Source organism: Plectropomus leopardus, chromosome 1 (assembly GCF_008729295.1).
Source record: "Plectropomus leopardus isolate mb chromosome 1, YSFRI_Pleo_2.0, whole genome shotgun sequence".
NCBI lineage: Eukaryota > Metazoa > Chordata > Actinopteri > Perciformes > Serranidae > Plectropomus > Plectropomus leopardus.
The window spans coordinates 10,853,185-10,874,664 of record NC_056463.1 but is presented as its reverse complement, the minus strand read 5'-3'; the positions used below and the strand labels follow the sequence as shown (position 1 = coordinate 10,874,664).

Below are 21,480 nucleotides of genomic sequence, written 5' to 3'. Positions count from 1 at the left end.
CTGCCTCTGGAGCTGCGCGGGACAGTACAGATACATGTTACAGATGAACCCGGAGCTCATGTCACAGAGGAGGGCAAGATGGAGCGAGCAAGGCCCTTGTTGATAGGAAAGTCGATATTTCTTCACAGCCAGGTTGTGTCCGGGTGTGTATAAGGCCTGGTAGCGCCTCATTAAGTGGCTACAGAAAGCAGAGAGGACTTCCAGCTTGTCTCCGTCCTCCAGTCTGGTCAGAGACAGCAGGTTGGTCTGGAAGCTGTTTCTCTTCAGGACGCCCTGCCACCCGTCCAATTTTAGGGTCAGCTCAGAGCCGAAGCTGCAGTTCTCACCTACAGAGACGCCGTTCTGCAGGACTATAGAGAACCACGTTAACGCCTCGGTGTACTCCTCCTCAGAGAGATCTGCACTCTGCTCTCTGCTCTGGTTGTATGATGGACGGGCTGTTCCTGGCTTCACACCAGCAGCTCTCCGGATCAGCTCCCGAACGGCTCCTCGATCTAGCACCTCCAGCAGGAGCTCTTTGGCCGTATGGTAGACCTGGTACATGGGTCCAGTCGGAATCCTGGTGAGTGGCTTCACCTTTTTGGACTTGAAGATGTTTGGTAAACACAGGCTGTCCGTCTGGGGGTCTCCATGCAGCTCATCCGCTAGGTGGCACTCCTCTGACATCCAGGCGCACTCCCTCACTGACAGAGCCTTGGCCTTCATCTCAGCCTCTGTGCTTGGTCTAAGAAAAAGTCATCTCAAAACTGTGACATCTTCTCTCACAACCTCTGATCTGAAACCACTACGACACGCCGCGAGATAAGTCACACAGAAAATGTGACTGCCGTGACAAACAAACACAGAGCACTGTGTTTCTTCCTATCGTAAAGGGTTTCTGACGCAAACTGTGTGTGCTGTACATGCATGTATGTGCGTCAACAATCATAAGAATCTGCTGTTGAGGTAAATCACCAGGGATCCACTGTGTCTTAGCAACCTATAAACACAACACTTGAACTGCACAGCAGCTCTCTTGACATGTTTTGTCCTCTTGTGTGTGATTACAGGGTCTGACCTGACATGCAGCAAACCGTTTGCAAAGGGAAACCCTGTATGTCCTCAATTTGCCTCTTAGTGTAAGTATCTGTCATTATCGGAGGACTAAACAATCCTTCTTACACTCCACTTGATGGACTTTATATCATATTCCTTATGGATGCAGATTTTTAAGGCTTTGATAGAAAAAACAACTCATGTACAGCAGCATTTAGCCATTGGCAGAATATAGCAACATCCAACAGCATTCTTTTTTTTTTCATTTATTCATTCATTTTTTAAACCTTTCTGCCAACTCTTTTAATAACCAGTTGTTGAATGATGGCAGAAGTTCTCAAACTTTATTTCAGTAACCTACGCGCCTTGAAATTATTGTTTTAGCCACTGCAAACACACAGAGTACAAATGTAAGTGTGAAGGTGATTGCATTGAAAATAGCATTATTGAATAAAGAATGTGGTTTATTGAATGTAAATTTACATTCTTTATTGAACTTATAATAAAGTTATTATTTTAGGAATCATGCAGGGTTGATATTTTTTACATTAACATCTAAAAGCAATCAGACACTGTACCCAGGTTTCTGCAGGGGAGGGTGAGTTGTTTTGTCCTGACATTCATGTCTTCTTATTTTGCAAATTGTACTGAATTGCATGTTTCTGTTGAATTGGCAATCATAACTGGCAAGAACTTTAAAAAGACATTTCAGGCAATGTTGTCTTTGATACCATACACAAAGGTCTGTTTTGCCTCTTTCTTGACAGCATCCCAGAGCAACTACAGCCTGATCTGTTGGCCGGTGAGCAGCGCTACTGGAAGCAAAGTGCCTGGATCAACAGCACATGAACACTGGCGATGGAGGCCCAGACTTATCAACCTAAGAAGTGGAGGTACATCACTTTTTTTGTTCTACTTTTGGATACCTCTCACAAGAATTAAACCCTTGAACCATCAGCTAATTGGAGTGATGTCTCTCAAAACTAAAAGCAATGAGGAACTTGGAAAGAAATGTTCCACAAATTGCAGGAAATTAGTAGATTCTGAAAATTAATAGCTCAGGAAAACAACTATATTTGTGAAGATGATGATAAGATATTTGAAATTATTTAAGAAAATTATAATTTTTTAAGCACTTTTTCCTAGTCATTTCCTTTTTTAAAATTTTGTTTGATTTATTTATTTTACGAATTTTGGTATACTTTTCACTTTTTCTTTTCCTAATTTTTGTGTTCTTTCTTCTTTTGTTGCTCATTGCCTTCTTCCGCTTTTTTTATTTTTTATTTTTATTTTTATTTTTTAAAGAAATCAAGCCAATTTGCTCAGGTTTCAAAGGGTTAAACAATACCATTCGTTCATATTTGCCAGTCTGCAGATCCTCCACAAGGGGGAGTGTCAGATTAGGATTTGTAGGTACTAGGAACTCTTCCACTGCTGTGTCAAAGAAGGAGATGACACAGCATTGGTAGGGTTCCTGAAATTTGACAATTTATTCAGTGCTGTTCAGAAAAATTCTTTAAGGTTAATGTAAAGAAAACAAAAAAAACGGCCATAGATTTCAGAAGAAAAAAGGAAAAAAATAAATAAATAAACAAAAAAAAAAAACAATTGACTCCTTCTCCAAGATTAATTGTGATTTAATTTAGTGGGTCTCAATTTACAAATAACTTGGAGTTAAATTTGATGACCACCTAAATTTCAAGTAAAGCGCAGAGATTAAGTCAAACTCTAAACTACTAGACAAGCTGTTCGTTCTTCGGAAATGAAATAACTTCAGAGTTCAGAGGAGGCCGCAGTATCCTCCAGATGTTCTACAGATCGTTCTGTTCTTTGGCCTTACCTGCACCTTCGGAAATATGCATGTTTAAGATCATGCCAAACTGCAGAGGATGATCCAGATAATAAACAGTGAGTAGGGTCATCTGAGTTCATCAGGTGTCTGCAATGACTCCACCCATTGTCTCCACCTAAAGAAGCAGGTCGAACAGCAGAATCCTGCAGAACATTACAAGGGAATGCAAATTATTTGTGCCTACAGCACTTTGACTATAAATGAAACACAACATGTGCACCTACTAAGTCTTATTTTTTTTTGCGAATAATAAACTTTTAGATTGTATAATATCTATATTGTACATTTTAAATGATGGGTTGGTGTGTGTTTGATAGTGCAGATGCAGTGTACCTTTGTGTTCCTGAATGAAATGTGTATGACGACATTAATAAGCCCTTGTGGGACAATGAAGTTTACCTGACATGATCTGTCAGATCAGCTCTACGTGAGTCAGCTTGCATCACCTGCACATAAAGAAAAAACTTTACTTTAAACCTGAAAATTAAGACGAGATGTGATGATGTCATCTCCAACAGGCAAATAAATTTATAGCCTCCACGACTTGAACCCTTCATGGTTGTTAGACCAGGGCGTCTGAGGCTTCAGCCCTGCATGTTTAATAAATAGCTCCAAATCTCTGTTAAATATATATATTTTAATATTTAATGGTTATTAAGGCATCACAGTGCATACACATTAAAGCATCAAAGCAGAGCTTGTTCATCAAAATCAACAGAGGTCTATGCTAAGCTCTCAATTTTCTCAAATCCTAGAGATGCCCCTAGAAATTAGTAAATACTAATGAGGTTTTCCACATAGTGATAGACCATCAAGTCCACAGTTACAAGTCATTTAAAAATGCATTTCACTTTAAATAGATAGTAAACCATAAAATCTGCAGGAATGAACATTAGTAAATCATTCATTGAGAGCTAGATTCCTCAATTTATAATCCCTATAATAAACCACCGAGCAATGTGACATGTGGATATCCACTCAGGGCCCCGCCTTCTGTCCATTAACAAGGATGTTTTCAGTGGAATTAAAACAAAATGACAGAAAAACATTTGCAGGTTTAAAGTTTAACAAATACATCTCCAAACACTTACATGCACAATTGGCAAAAATAACTGCACTCCACCACATACTCTCTTTATTAACACTATTTTAAAAGCTACTAACTCGCTTGCCTGTAGATGGCACACATCATTATGTCCACATTTGCTGGTCTCAACTGCTGCTGCTCCTGCTTATCTTACTAGTAGGTGGTACAGGTTGGACAAGAGCTGCACATGTTAAATTGTGGGTTTGAATTTCCTTGTTCTGGGTGCATTTTAGCCAGTGACAGTGCTGTTTTTGTTTCACAGAGCTCTTTTCATCAGGGGGAGATCAGTTCAACCGATAAAGTCTGGACAATTTCAGCCAAATTATTCAGCCAACATTCTGTGTTTTGACAAAACACATTTTTGCTTCTTGAGATTAGATCCAAAATTCACCATATGGGAACAGAAATATCTGTTGTAAGCTTTGTTTTTTGGACTTCAGCATAATTGTGATATTCCAAGCTGTTTGGCTGTGAAATGCAGATATATTTGTCAACGAAGACACAACAACAAGAAGCATTTCTTGGCACTGTTTTGTTTGATTATGATCAAAATGAAAAAAAAAATAGTACAAGTCCCTGAAGTCCACAGGTTTATTTTGTATTATTCATTAATCCAAAGTTTACGTGGGATTTTACCTGAAACCTCCTGAAAAATGAATCATCCATTGCAGCAAGAAGTATTTTTAACCATAAGGAAAATACCATTTTAAGACTTTAAGACTTTTCATTTCTGTCCTGCACGAGTAGCACTAAACAAGTAGACGAACAGACAATAACAGCCTCTCAACAGCAGTCTTTGGTAAAGTGTTTTTCCATTGTGAATCTGCTGTCTGTGCTGCAGCACCGGTGCGTCGTGACAATACCCTGCCTTCTGTCATCGGGGGTGGAAGAATCACACAATTACCTCGAGGGCTCTGGAAGCTCTCTTGCATAAATCAAATCCTCTTTCAAGCTCAAAATATGTTAATCCATTAATATCAAAGGCCATCTTCTCTCCTTCAGCTCGCCCTTTGAGCTTTCTGCGCCTTCTAATATAAGAACTCATTTACCCACAGAAAACAGATCCGCTGTTCCTGGGTGGGCTTTGCTGTGAAGTGGCCAGTTCGTGTAACCCACACAATGGATAAAAAAACACAAAGGTGATGATTTTATTTCATGTAGGAGTCTCAACTAATACACATGTAGGCGATATTTTGCAGTGCAACCCAACTCAAATCATTTTCTTAAAATAAATCTGAGATGTTTTTTCTTTTCTTTGTAAGGGATGGGATTTGCATGTGCATGGTAATGTTAAACTCAATGTGATATCTTAAATGCATCACTTTAAATTGTAACTTGTCACTTGTCAGTCTTTTGTTTTTGTATACACTGCTTGGGTGTTTATTCTAAACTAGGGATGTAAAGAACTAATTGTTTAACCATAAGAATAATAAAAACAGTAAGAATTTTGACCGACTAGTACTATCAGATAAACAGTTATAAATTTATATTAGTGGGGCGGCCTATAGCTGACTGGGTAGAGTGTGTGCCCCATATAGGCAGAGTCCTTGGCAGCAGTTTTTGTTCAAATCTGACCCATGGTCTTTTGCTGCATGTCATTACTCCTCCTCACTCACTCCTCAACAAGCTGATACCCAAAGGCAGAGGAGCACCTATAGGTGAACCCCCCCCCCCCCACTCACTCATTGGATACTAACGTTAAATCTCTTCAGTGGTGGAGAGCATAAACAAACTTGCTGCCAGAATGGCCAGTTGAACATCTGAGCGGTTAGCATGAGCTAACACAAAGGCAGCATCAACTAACATCCGATACAGAGTTGTTAAATAGGGGGGGCAGGCTAATTCTCAATATCTCTAGCGTGGAGCTCACACTCCTGCAGCAGTAAGGTCATAATAAACAGAGAGCGAGCGAGAGAAAAGAGGCTGCATGCAGGTCTACAGTAAAATAAGACTGGAACCGTTTTATACAATAAATAAAACAATAAAAAAACAAAAACCACTCCCTTTCCCCACTTGTCAAATAGTGGTTAATAATAGTTTTCAAGAGTACGATATAGGTCACAAAATAAAAAAATAAAGAAAAAATCTACATAAATATTCCTAACAACAATGCATCCTATTTCATATAGAGATTAAATGTTGTGTACGAAACAAAGTAAAAAGTAACTACCAGTCAAAAGTACAGAAGTACAGTAGCATCAAACTGTAGTAAAGTACAAGTATCTCAAAACTGTATTCAAGTGCTTGAGTAACTGAATGCTTGTTTCACCACTGATAATATAAATAATGTAAAGATGTTAGTGGAAGTGAAACATCAGTGCTGACACTTTCTCATATCCTCTAATGCTGCTTATAACCTGTGAAAGGTCACGAGTTAGTCTGACTAATAGCCACAGGGACTAATTATAATGACGTCTTGTCTCGCTCAGTCTTACTTTGGCCTCAAAATGAGTGAGTGAATTCTTTCTGCAACCGCTTGTTAAATGCATCAGGCAGCACAAGTACTTGTTTGCCTCCTTCATATATTCAAAATAAATTTTGAAGAATCAGCAAGAACATCGAGTCACTGAAGTTTTTTTGCAGCACACTTTAAGTGCTGATGCTGTTCAGTTTCCTGAGCTATGCAAAGTGTAGTACCATGAACACACACATGCAGATGTCACACACACACAAAAACTTGTTTTATACTGAGGAACAATTTGTCTTCACCTCTTAGCTCCTGTGCTCTGTTGCCAGGATCTTCACTAATTCATGAGTAGAGAAAAATACAAATAATGTATACAAATAAAAAAGGCAAATCACACTGGAGTGAATATAAGACTTGTCGTGTGAAACTGGATTTCTAATTATAGCTGTGGTGTCTCCGGGGACGTCTGTGGGAAAATACATTCTGCTACGTTTCTGAGAACACACAGTGCTGTACTTTATCTGATGAGGCGGGGGGGATTTAGATAGACATACATCAGTTATACTTCTGTCTAAGTCTGAAATGCCTGCATGACACTGGAAATGTCCACGCCCTGAAAAAAGGTCAACTTTGTTTTGGAAAAACACAAGGAATTGTTATTGTGGTGGATTGTGTGCAGGCTCTCTTATGAGCGGTGCCTGTAAAACTGGCCTACATGTGGAAAATGTGCTCAACTGATAGGTCTATTTTTCTCTTTTTCTGTCTTTTCAGGTCAGCTCAGACACCTGCAGACCTGAGGCCACTCTCTCATAAGTGTGTGAGTGAAGTACAGTGATCCCAGGTATGTTTGTATTATTAGAACAGAACCATAGAAGCCCGCAAAGATTATATGTTATGTTGGAACAACTCAATTTATTTTATTTTAACCATGATAATTCACTCATTATCAATACGGCTCTCAAGGGAATACTGTGTACATGTGTTAAAGAACAAACAATCTGTGGGGGCAAGTAGCATGGTGGGGAAGATAAGCAGATTTACAGTCAGTTGTCTTGTTACCAAGTTGTGATCACAACATTTGACCTTCTATGATTTTTAACACTAGAACAGCTGTTAACGTCATTTTGACCATTTTCACATTTCATATAACTTTGTTAAATTAAAAAATTACAGTGCTGCTAATCCCTGGCTTTTCCAAAAAATGTCTGTATTTTTTATTTCAAATGTTATTTATAGAAATTGCGCAAAAGGCAGAGAAAAGTTGATCATATTTACCTATTTCGGCCACAGGTGCTAATAATAACCGCATAGATTTTGCCAATTAAATTGTGAGGGGAGTCTAGGGACGGCTATATAGAGCACATCATATATAAAATAATGAATAGATGGCACATTCTATTTTATTATTTATTATTATTCTTTTAATCAAACTTGTTAAAATGTGCATTTTATGTGTTATTTTATGTTAGTGACTAGCTCACCAGCTAGTCACTAACTGTGTCTGTTGGGTATTCAGCAGGTAGTAGCTGCAGCTATGCAGAAAAATGGTGGTGTAGGTCCCCCTCAGTATTCAAAAATGTCATTGTCTAGCATGTCATCAAAAGTAAAAAAAAAAAGAAATCTTAATATTTTATGTAAAATTGCCATTGTTTAATGTGCCAAAAGTCATAGGAGAGTCATTGTCTACAAATGTCACAAAACAATCACAAAAAAATGCTTGTGTAGTATGTGTGATGGACCCTGTGCTAGTTTCCTCTTACTCTGCTTGGTTCCTCTGCTACTGCTGATCACTGGTGTTTTCTCATTCCAGCAACCTGATGTGTCAAATCAGTGTCCTTAGGGACACCCGAGCCCAGTGTGCCCCATGTACATGTACGTGTGTATGTGTACAAGAGCAGCAGCATGCAATCTTTGGCTGGCAGCCCTCTTTCTTTTTTTTTTTTTTTTCAGCACCCCTACTGCACATTTTTACCCATCCATTCACTACAGTACTGACTATAGATTACTCTTATTTGTGCAATTTGTTTGACTTATTTTACTTACTTCTTAGTTAAGGAATCATTTGACATCTACAAACACTTCAAAATAGCATAAAATACTGTGCTGAGACACGCCATAACATTAAAACATGCAAATATGCTCAAAAACACCATAACATAGCATGTCAAAAAAATGAGCAAAAAAGCAAGGCAATATTTGCACATTTTATTGCTATGGCGTGTCTCAGCACGCTATTTTATGCTGTTTTGAGTTGTTTTCAGCTGTTTTTGGAACATGTCAGATTTTGACATTTTTGCCATACTATAGCCTTGCTTTTTTGGTCATTTTTTCAACATGCCATATTATGGTGCTTTTGGCCTTATTTACACCTTTTAATGCTATGGCGTGTCTCAGCAGGCTATTTTAATACTATTTTGAGGTATCCTAGCTGTTTTTGGGACATGTCAGATTTTGACATTTTTGCCATGCTATAGCCTTGCTTTTTTGGGAATTTTTTCGACATGCTCTTTCATGGTGTTTTGGGCTGTTTTTGCATGTGTAAATGCTATGGCGTGTCTCAGCATGCTATTTTATGCCATTTTGATTTTTTTTCAGCTATTTTTGGGATTCGTCAAATTTTGACATTTTTGCCATACTATAGCCTTGCTTTTTTGTTCATTTTTCAACATGCTTTATTATGGTGTTTTGGGCCATTTTGCACATTTTAATGCTATGGCGTGTCGCAGCACACTATTTTATGCTGTTTTGAGGTGTTTTGACATTTTTACCATACTATAGCCTTGCTTTTTTGCACATTTTTTCGACATGCTACATTAATGTGTTTTGGGATATTTTTGCATGTTTTTTGTTTCTTTTTTGCTATAGTATATAGCCTTGCTTTTTTGGTCATTTTTTTTTTTACATGCTCTATTGTGGTGTTTTTAGCTGTTTTTACACGTTTTAATGTAGGCGTGTCTCAGCACACTATTTTATGCTGTTTTGAGGTATTTTGAGCTGGTTTGGGACCAAAACAAGCTAAAAGCACCTCAAAATAGCATTAAATAGCTAGCTGAGACACGCCATAGCATTAAAACGTCCAAAAATTACCCAAAACACCATAATAAAGCATAGCGAAAAAATGACCAAAAAAGCAAGGCTATAGTATGGCAAAAATGTCAAAATGTGACACGTCGCAAAAACAGTTAAAAACACCTCAAAACAGCATTAAATAGCATGATGAGACACGCCATAGCATTAAAACATGCAAATATGGCAAGAAACACTATAAAAGAGCATGTCGAAAAAATGACCAAAAAAGCAAGGCTATAGTATGGCAAAAATGTCAAAATGTGACACGTCGCAAAAACAGTTAAAAACACCTCAAAACAGCATTAAATAGCATGATGAGGTGTTTTTAACTGTTAATGCGACGTGTCACATTTTGACACACCGTACTCATCCCTAGATGAGTACTGTCGAAAAAAATGACCAAAAAAGCAAGCTATAGTATGGCAAAAATGTGTCAAAATTTGACATGTCCCAAAAACAAGCTGAAAACAACTCAAAACAGCAGAAAATAGCGTGTGCTGAGGGACACGCCCATAGCATTTAAACGTGCAAAATGTGGCAAAAAAACACACCATGATATAGCATGCCGAAAAAATGGACCAAAAAAAAGCAAGGCTATAGTATGGCAAAAATGTCAAAATGTGACACGTCACACAAAACAACTGAAAACACCTCAAAACAGCATAAAATAGCGTGCTTGAGACATGCCATAGCATTAAAAACGTGTAAAAACTGCCAAAAACACCAAATATAGCATGTCGAAAAAATGTCCTAAAAAGCAAGGCTATAGTATGGCAAAAATGTCAAAATGTGACACGTCGCAAAAACATTTAAAAGCACCTCAAAACAGCATAAAATAGCGTGCTGAGACATGCCATAGAATTAAAACGTGTAAAAACTCGCAAAAACACCAGACACAAGACAAGATTTAGCATGTCGAAAAAAATGGCCCCGAAAGAGCAAGGCTATAGTATGGCAAAAATATCAAAATTTGACATGTCCCAAAAACAGCTGAAAACATCTCAAAATAGCATAAAAGACGTCTGCTGACACTCCATTAGCATTAAACGTGCAAATGGCAAAAATCACCATAACATAGCATGTCGAAAAAAATGACCAAAAAAAAAGCAAGGCTATAGTATGGCAAAAATGTCAAAATTTTTGACGTGTCCCAAAAACCACTGAAAATACCTCAAAACAGCATTAAAATAGCGTGCTGAGACATGCCATAACATTAAAACATGCCAAAACTGCCAAAAACACCATAAAAGAGCATGTCGAAAAAAGACCAAAAAAGCAAGGCTATAGTATGGCAAAAATGTCAAAATGTGACACGTCGCAAAAACAGTTAAAAACACCTCAAAACAGCATAAAATAGCATGCTGAGACACGCCATAGCATTAAAAACATGCAAATATGGCAAGAAACACGATAAAAGAGATCATGTCGAAAAAAATGACCGAAAGAGCAAGGCTATAGTATGGCAAAAATATAAAAATTTGACATGTCCCAAAAACAGCTGAAAACATCTCAAAACAGCATAAAAAACATCTGCTGACACACGCCATAGCATTAAACGTGCAAATATGGCAAAATCACCATAACATAGCATGTCGAAAAATGACCAAAAAAGCAAGGCTATAGTATGGCAAAAATGTCAAAATTTGACGTGTCCCAAAAAACCGCTGAAAAACCTCAAAACAGCATTAAATAGCGTGCTGAGACATGCCATAACAATAAAACATGTAGTAAAATCAGCCAAAAACACCATAAAAGAGCATGTCGAAAAAATGACCAAAAAAGCAAGGCTATAGTATGGCAAAAATGTCAAAATGTGACACGTCGCAAAAATAGTTAAAAGCACCTCAAAAACAGCAGAAAATAAAAAAAAGAAAATAACGTGCTGAGACACGCCATAGCATTAAACATGCCAAAACTGCCAAAAACACCAAAATCTAGCATGTCGAAAAAAAAATGACCAAAAAAGCAAGGCTATAGTATGGCAAAAATGTCAAAATGTGACACGTTGCAAAAACAGTTAAAAGCACCTCAAAACAGCAGAAAATAGCGTGCTGAGACACGCCATAGCATTAAAACATGCCAAAACTGCCAAAAACACCAAAATATAGCATGTCGAAAAAATGTCCAAAAAAGCAAGGCTATAGTATGGCAAAAATATCAAAATTTGACATATCCCAAAAACAGCTGAAAACACCTCAAAACAGCAGAAAATAGCCTGCTGAGGAACACGCCATAGCATTAAAACATGCCAAAACTGCAAAAACACCAAAAATCTAGCATGTCGAAAAAAATGACCAAAAAAGCAAGGCTATAGTATGGCAAAAGTCTGAAAATTTGACATATCCCAAAAACAGCTGAAAACACTTAAAACCAGCATTAAATAGCAGCTGAGACACGCCATAGCATTAAAACATGCAAATATGGCAAAAATCACCATAATATAGCATGTCGAAAAAATGACCAAAAAGCAAGGCTATAGTATGCAAAAATGTCAAAATGTGACACGTCGCAAAAATAGTTAAAAGCACCTCAAAACAGCAGAAAAATAACGTGCTGAGACACGCCATAGCATTAAAACATGCAAAAACTGCCAAAAACACCAAAATCTAGCATGTCGAAAAAAAATGACCAAAAAAGCAAGGCTATAGTATGGCAAAAGTCTGAAATTTGACATATCCCAAAAACAGCTGAAAACACTTCAAACCAGCATTAAATAGCGTGCTGAGACACGCCATAGCATTAAAACGTGTAAAAACTGCCAAAAACACCAAGATTTACATGTCGAAAAAATGACCGAAAGAGCAAGGCTATAGTATGGCAAAAATGTCAAAATTTGACATGTCCCAAAAACAGCTGAAAACAACTCAAAACAGCAGAAAATAGCGTGCTGAGACACGCCATAGCATAAAACGTGCAAAAAAACTGCCAAAACACCATGAAAAGAGCATGTCGAAAAAATGACCGAAAGAGCAAGGCTATAGTATGGCAAAAATGTCAAAATGTGACACGTCGCAAAAATAGTTAAAAGCACCTCAAAACAGCAGAAAATAACGTGCTGAGACACGCCATAGCATTAAAACATGCAAAAACTGCCAAAAACACCAAAATCTAGCATGTCGAAAAAATGACCAAAAAAGCAAGGCTATAGTATGGCAAAAATGTCAAAATGTGACACGTTGCAAAAACAGTTAAAAGCACCTCAAAACAGCAGAAAATAGCCTGCTGAGACACGCCATAGCATTAAAACATGCCCAAAACTGCCAAAAACACCAAAATCCTAGCATGTCGAAAAAATGTCCAAAAAAGCAAGGCTATAGTATGGCAAAAAATGTCAAAATGTGACACGTCGCAAAAAACAGTTTAAAAGCACCTCAAAACAGCAGAAAATAGCCTGCTGAGACACGCCAATAGCATTAAAACATGCCAAAACTGCCAAAAACACCAAAATCTAGCATGTCGAAAAAAATGACCAAAAAAGCAAGGCTATAGTATGGCAAAAGTCTGAAAATTTGACATATCCCAAAAACAGCTGAAAACACTTAAAACCAGCATTAAATAGCATGCTGAGACACGCCATAGCATTAAAACGTGCAAATATGGCAAAAATCACCATAATATAGCATGTCGAAAAAATGACCAAAAAAGCAAGGCTATAGTATGGCAAAAATGTCAAAATGTGACACGTCGCAAAAACAGTTAAAAACACCTCAAAACAGCATAAAATAGCCTGCTGAGACACGCCCCATAGCATTAAAACATGCAAAAACTGCCAAAAACACCAAAATCTAGCATGTCGAAAAAAATGACCAAAAAAGCAAGGCTATAGTATGGCAAAAGTCTGAAAATTTTGACATATACCAAAAACAGCTGAAACACTTCAAACCAGCATTAAATAGCGTGCTGAGACACGCCATAGCATTAAAACGTGCAAAAACTGCCAAAAACACCAAGATTTAGCATGTCGAAAAAATGACCAATAAAGCAAGGCTATAGTATGGCAAAAGTCTGAAAATTTGACATATCCCAAAACAGCTGAAAACACTTCAAACCAGCATTAAATAGCGTGCTGAGACACGCCATAGCATTAAAACGTGTAAAAACTGCCAAAAACACCAAGATTTAGCATGTCGAAAAAATGACCGAAAGAGCAAGGCTATAGTATGGCAAAAATGTCAAAATGTGACACGTCGCAAAAACAGTTAAAAGCACCTCAAAACAGCAGAAAATAGCCTGCTGAGACACGCCATAGCATTAAAACATGCAAATATGGCAAGAAACACCATCAAAGAGCATGTCGAAAAAAAAAATGACCAAAAAAGCAAGGCTATAGTATGGCAAAAATGTCAAAATTTGACATGTCCCAAAAACAGCTGAAAACAACTCAAAACAGCAGAAAATAGCGTGCTGAGACACGCCATAGCATTAAAAAACATGCAAAAACTGCCAAAAACACCAAAATCTAGCATGTCGAAAAAAATGACCAAAAAAGCAAGGCTATAGTATGGCAAAAGTCTGAAAATTTGACATATCCCAAAAACAGCTGAAAACACTTCAAACCAGCATTAAATAGCGTGCTGAGACACGCCATAGCATTAAAACGTGTAAAAAACTGCCAAAAACACCAAGATTTAGCATGTCGAAAAAATGACCGAAAGAGCAAGGCTATAGTATGGCAAAAATGTCAAAATGTGACACGTCGCAAAAACAGTTAAAAGCACCTCAAAACAGCAGAAAATAGCCTGCTGAGACACGCCATAGCATTAAAACATGCAAATATGGCAAGAAACACCATCAAAGAGCATGTCGAAAAAATGACCAAAAAAGCAAGGCTATAGTATGGCAAAAATGTCAAAATTTGACATGTCCCAAAAACAGCTGAAAAACAACTCAAAACAGCAGAAAATAGCGTGCTGAGACACGCCATAGCATTAAAACGTCGCAAAAACTGCCAAAAACACCATGAAAGAGCATGTCGAAAAAATGACCGAAAGAGCAAGGCTATAGTATGGCAAAAATGTCAAAATGTGACACGTCGCAAAAATAGTTAAAAGCACCTCAAAAACAGCAGAAATAACGTGCTGAGACACGCCATAGCATTAAAACATGCAAAAACTGCCAAAAACACCAAATTCTAGCATGTCGAAAAAAAAATGACCAAAAAAGCAAGGCTATAGTATGGCAAAAATGTCAAAATGTGACACGTTGCAAAAAAACAGTTAAAAGCACCTCAAAACAGCAGAAAATAGCCTGCTGAGACACGCCATAGCATTAAAACATGCCAAAACTGCCAAAAACACCAAAATCTAGCATGTCGAAAAAATGTCCAAAAAAGCAAGGCTATAGTATGGCAAAAATGTCAAAATGTGACACGTCGCAAAAAACAGTTAAAAGCACCTCAAAACAGCAGAAAATAGCCTGCTGAGACACGCCATAGCATTAAAACATGCCAAAACTGCCAAAAACACCAAAATCTAGCATGTCGAAAAAAAATGACCAACAAAGCAAGGCTATAGTATGGCAAAAGTCTGAAAATTTGACATATCCCAAAAACAGCTGAAAACACTTAAAACCAGCATTAAATAGCATGCTGAGACACGCCATAGCATTAAAACGTGCAAATATGGCAAAAATCACCATAATATAGCATGTCGAAAAAATGACCAAAAAAGCAAGGCTATAGTATGGCAAAAATGTCAAAATGTGACACGTCGCAAAAACAGTTTAAAAACACCTCAAAACAGCATAAAATAGCCTGCTGAGACACGCCATAGCATTAAAACATGCAAAAACTGCCAAAAACACCAAAATCTAGCATGTCGAAAAAAAAATGACCCAAAAAAAGCAAGGCTATAGTATGGCAAAAGTCTGAAAATTTGACATATACCAAAAACAGCTGAAAACACTTCAAACCAGCATTAAATAGCGTGCTGAGACACGCCATAGCTTAAAACGTGCAAAAACTGCCAAAAACACCAAGATTTAGCATGTCGAAAAAATGTCCAAAAAGCAAGGCTATAGTATGGCAAAAATGTCAAAATGTGACACATCACAAAAACAGTTAAAAGCACCTCAAAACACAGCATAAAATAGCGTGCTGAGACACGCCATAGCATTAAAACGTGTAAAAACTGCCAAAAACACCAAGATTTAGCATGTCGAAAAAATGACCGAAAGAGCAAGGCTATAGTATGGCAAAAATGTCAAAATGTGACACGTCGCAAAAACAGTTTAAAAGCACCTCAAAACAGCAGAAAATAACGTGCTGAGACACGCCATAGCATTAAAAACATGCAAAAACTGCCAAAAACACCAAATCTAGCATGTCGAAAAAATGACCAAAAAAGCAAGGCTATAGTATGGCAAAAATGTCAAAATGTGACACGTTGCAAAAACAGTTAAAAGCACCTCAAAACAGCAGAAAATAGCCTGCTGAGACACGCCATAGCATTAAAACATGCCAAAACTGCCAAAAACACCAAAATCTAGCATGTCGAAAAAATGTCCAAAAAAGCAAGGCTATAGTATGGCAAAAATGTCAAAATGTGACACGTCGCAAAAACAGTTTAAAAGCACCTCAAAACAGCAGAAAATAGCCTGCTGAGACACGCCATAGCATTAAAACATGCCAAAACTGCCAAAAACACCAAAATCTAGCATGTCGAAAAAAATGACCAAAAAAGCAAGGCTATAGTATGGCAAAAGTCTGAAAATTTGACATATCCCAAAAACAGCTGAAAACACTTAAAACCAGCATTAAATAGCATGCTGAGACACGCCATATAGCATTTAAAACGTGCAAATATGCAAAAATCACCATAATATAGCATGTCGAAAAAATGACCAAAAAGCAAGGCTATAGTATGGCAAAAATGTCAAAATGTGACACGTCGCAAAAACAGTTAAAAACACCTCAAAACAGCATAAAATAGCCTGCTGAGACACGCCATAGCATTAAAACATGCAAAAACTGCCAAAAACACCAAAATCTAGCATGTCGAAAAAAATGACCAAAAAAAGCAAGGCTATAGTATGGCAAAAGTCTGAAAATTTGACATATACCAAAAACAGCTGAAAACACTTCAAACCAGCATTAAATAGCGTGCTGAGACACGCCATAGCATTAAAACGTGCAAAAACTGCCAAAAACACCAAGATTTAGCATGTCGAAAAAATGTCCAAAAAAGCAAGGCTATAGTATGGCAAAAATGTCAAAATGTGACACATCACAAAAACAGTTAAAAGCACCTCAAAACAGCATAAAATAGCGTGCTGAGACACGCCATAGCATTAAAACGTGTAAAAACTGCCAAAACACACCAAGATTTAGCATGTCGAAAAAAATGACCGAAAGAGCAAGGCTATAGTATGGCAAAAATGTCAAAATGTGACACGTCGCAAAACCAGTTAAAAGCACCTCAAAACAGCAGAAAATAGCCTGCTGAGACACGCCATAGCATTAAAACATGCAAATATGGCAAGAAACACCATCAAAGAGCATGTCGAAAAAATGACCAAAAAAGCAAGGCTATAGTATGGCAAAAATGTCAAAATTTGACATGTCCCAAAAAACAGCTGAAAACAACTCAAAACAGCAGAAAATAGCGTGCTGAGACACGCCATAGCAATTAAAACATGCAAAAACTGCCAAAAAACACCATTAAAGAGCATGTCGAAAAAATGACCGAAAGAGCAAGGCTATAGTATGGCATTGTCAAAATATGTCAAAATGTGACACATCGCTGATCGACAAAAATAGTTTAAAAGCACCTCAAAACAGCACAAAATAGCCGTGCTGAGACACGCCATAGCATTAAAACATGCCAAAACTGCCAAAAAACACCAAATCTAGCATGTCGAAAAAAATGACCAAAAAAGCAAGGCTATAGTATGGCAAAAATGTCAAAATGTGACACATCGCAAAAATAGTTAAAAGCACCTCAAAACAGCAGAAAATAACGTGCTGAGACACGCCATAGCATTAAAACATGCCAAAACTGCCAAAAACACCAAAATATAGCATGTCGAAAAAAATAACCAATAAAGCAAGGCTATAGTATGGCAAAAATATCAAAATTTGACATATCCCAAAAACAGCTGAAAACACCTCAAAACAGCATTAAATAGCGTGCTGAGACACGCCATAGCATTAAAACATGCCAAAACTGCCAAAAACACAAAATCTAGCATGTCGAAAAAAATGACCAAAAAAGCAAGGCTATAGTATGGCAAAAGTCTGAAAATTTGACATATCCCAAAAACAGCTGAAAACACTTCAAACCAGCATTAAATAGCGTGCTGAGACACGCCATAGCATTAAAACGTGCAAAAACTGCCAAAAACACCATAAAAGAGCATGTCGAAAAAATGACCGAAAGAGCAAGGCTATAGTATGGCAAAAATGTCAAAATGTGACACGTCGCAAAAACAGTTAAAAGCACCTCAAAACAGCAGAAAATAGCCTGCTGAGACACGCCATAGCATTAAAACATGCCAAAACTGCCAAAAACACCAAAATCTTAGCATGTCGAAAAAAATGACCAAAAAAGCAAGGCTATAGTATGGCAAAAATGTCAAAATTTTTACATATCCCAAAAACAGCTGAAAACACCTCAAAATAATATCAAAATAGCCTGCTGAGACATGCCATACAATTAAAATGTGCAAATGTGGCAAAAAACACCATGATATAGCATGCCGAAAAAATGTCCAAAAAAGCAAGGCTATAGTATGGCAAAAGTGTCAAAATTTGATGTGTCCCAAAAACAGCTGAAAACACCTCAAAACAGCATAAAATAGCATGCTAAGACTTGCCATAGCTTTAAAAACGTGCAAAAATGACCCAAAACATCATAATATAGTGTGTTGAAAAAAATGACTAAAAAAGCAAGGCTATAGTATGGCAAAATTGTCAATATTTGACATGTCCCAAAAATAACTGAAAAAACACCTTACAAACAGCATAAAATAGCGTTCTGAGACACCGTAGGATAGAGTGCTGCAACAATGGCCAAAACACCATAATATAGCATGTAGCAGTAAAAAAGAGGAAGAAGGAAGAAATTGAGAAAATTTTAGAAGTGATGGTTCCCCTGGACCCTTTGCTGTTCTGCTCGGAGGTATTCCATAGTACGTATCCATACTACATATTCTCCTACTTATTGCAAAAAAATGAGAACTGTGAACTGGAACGGTATAAAAATCACCAACCATGATGCAACTTAGGCAGAGACTCAAACAGATCTACATGATGGAACGTATGACTGCAAAGTCTACAAATGAAGATGGACATTTTTTCTCAAAGGTGGAGCTGTGTTATAACGGACAAATATCTGGGTAGCTACAAATGTAAAGGAATAGAAAATGTCTCAATATGATTTACCCTGCTTTGCTAAAAGTGTCTTGTCTTTTTGTAAAAATAAATGTGATATATATATAATTATTATATTATAAAATTATTACAATTATATATTTATGATTATAATTATTTTGTTTATAATCTTTTTGTGTGTGTGTGTGTGTGTGTGTGTGTGTGTGTGTGTGTACTTGAAGGAATGTCAGTATGTATGTGTATATGTATGGATATGTATATATGTAATATTTCATTTTATTTATTTATTTATTTTTTAATTATCATTATTGTTTATTTATTAATTTTTTATTGCTATTTTTCCCTTGTGGTATTTTGTATTTTTCTTTTCCACCTTAAACTGTAATTATTATTGAAGTATAATTTAATAAAAAGTGCATTTTCAATGAATGTTCCCTTTTGTGAAAATGGAAAACGAAAATTAAAAAAAAAAAAATAATAGTCCGGAAAAACCATGATATGGTATGTTTGAAGACGTCACAAGGCAAAAAAAAAAGGATATTTAAATTATGACATGTCCAAAAATTAGTTGAAAACATCTCAAACAGCATAAAAGAGCGTGCTGAGAGACAAACAATAGCATTAAAATGTGTAACAATGTCCCAAAACACCATAATGTAGCGTGTCAAAAAAATGACCAAAAAAGCAAGACTATAGTATGGCAAAAAATGTCAAAATTTGACATGTCCCAAAAACATCTAAAAGTACCTCAAAACAGCAATAAAATAGCGTGCTGAGACATGCCATGACAATAAAAACATGTAAAAAAACAGCCAAAAAACACCATAAAAGAGAGCATGTCGAAAAAATGTCCAAAAAAGCAAGGCTATAGTATGGCAAAAATATCAAAAATTTGACATGTCCCAAAAACAGTTAAAAACACCTCAAAACAGCAGAAAATAGCGTGCTGAGACACGCCATAGCATTAAAACGTGCAAAAACTGCCAAAAACACCATAAAAGAGCATGTCGAAAAAATGACCGAAAGAGCAAGGCTATAGAGTATGGCAAAAATGTCAAAATTTGACATGTCCTAAAAAACAGCTGAAAACACCTCAAAACAGCATAAAAATGTCTGCTGAGACACGCCATAGCATTAAAACGTGCAAATATGGCGAAAATCACCATAATATAGCATGTCGAAAAAATGACCAAAAAAGCAAGGCTATAGTATGGCAAAAATGTCAAAATGTGACACGTCGCAAAAACAGTTAAAAGCACCTCAAAACAGCATTAAATAGCGTGCTGAGACACGCCATAGCATTAAAACATGCAAAATGGCAAAAAACACCATAAAAGAGCATGTCGAAAAAAATGACCAAAAAAGCAAGGCTATAGTATGGCAAAAATGTCAAAATGTGACACGTCGCAAAAACAGTTAAAAGCACCTCAAAACAGCATTAAATAGCGTGCTGAGACACGCCATAGCATTAAAACATGCAAATATGGCAAGAAACACCATAAAAGAGCATTCGAAAAAATGACCAAAAAGCAAGGCTATAGTATGGCAAAAATATCAAAATGTGACACGTCGCAAAAACAGTTAAAAACACCTCAAACAGCAGAAAATAGCGTGCTGAGACACGCCATAGCATTAAAACATGCCAAAACTGCCAAAAACACCAAAATATAGCATGTCGAAAAAATGACCAAAAAGCAAGGCTATAGTATGGCAAAAATGTCAAAATTTGACATGTCCCAAAACCAGCTGAAAACACCTCAAAACAGCATAAAATAGCGTGCTGAGACACGCCATGGCATTAAAACATGCAAATATGGCAAAAAACACCATAAAAGAGCATGTCGAAAAAATGACCAAAAAAGCAAGGCTATAGTAATGGCAAAAATATCAAAATTTGAAAGGTCCCAAAACCAGCTAAAAACACTTCAAACCAGCATTAAATAGCGTGCTGAGACACGCCATAGCATTAAAACATGCAAATATGGCAAAAAACACCATAAAAGAGCATGTCGAAAAAATGACCAAAAAAGCAAGGCTATAGTATGGCAAAAATGTCAAAATGTGACACGTCGCAAAAACAGTTAAAAGCACCTCAAAACAGCATTAAATAGCGTGCTGAGACACGCCATAGCATTAAAACATGCAAATATGGCAAGAAACACCATAAAAGAGCATGTCGAAAAAATGACCAAAAAAGCAAGGCTATAGTATGGCAAAATGTCAAAATGTGACACGTCGCAAAAACAGTTAAAAAACACCTCAAAACAGCAGAAAATAGCGTGCTGAGACACGCCATAGCATTAAAACATGCCAAAACTGCCAAAAACACCAAAATATAGCATGTCGAAAAAATGACCAAAAAAGCAGGCTATAGTATGGCAAAAATGTCAAAATTTGACATGTCCCAAAACCAGCTGAAAACACCTCAAAAACAGCATAAAATAGCGTGCTGAGACACGCCATAGCATTAAAACATGCAAATAATGGCAAAAAACACCATAAAAGAGCATGTCGAAAAAAATGACCAAAAAAGCAAGGCTATAGTATGGCAAAAATATCAAAATTTGACATGTCCCAAAACCAGCTAAAAAACACTTCAAACCAGCATTAAATAGCGTGCTGAGACACGCCATAGCATTAAAACATGCAAATATGGCAAAAAACACCATAAAAGAGCATGTCGAAAAAATGACCAAAAAAGC

The 21,480-nt window shown here is 36.9% G+C and overlaps 1 long non-coding RNA gene across 1 annotated transcript; it reads left to right on the top strand.

The window, feature by feature from the left end:
• Window positions 1-994: 994 nt before the first annotated feature.
• LOC121947011 lies at window positions 995-8,490 on the top strand. The gene is made up of 4 exons (XR_006106054.1): window positions 995-1,118; window positions 1,803-1,928; window positions 7,153-7,222; window positions 8,192-8,490. It is a non-coding gene; the product is annotated as an uncharacterized LOC121947011 (long non-coding RNA).
• The last annotated feature ends 12,990 nt before the right edge of the window (window positions 8,491-21,480 follow it).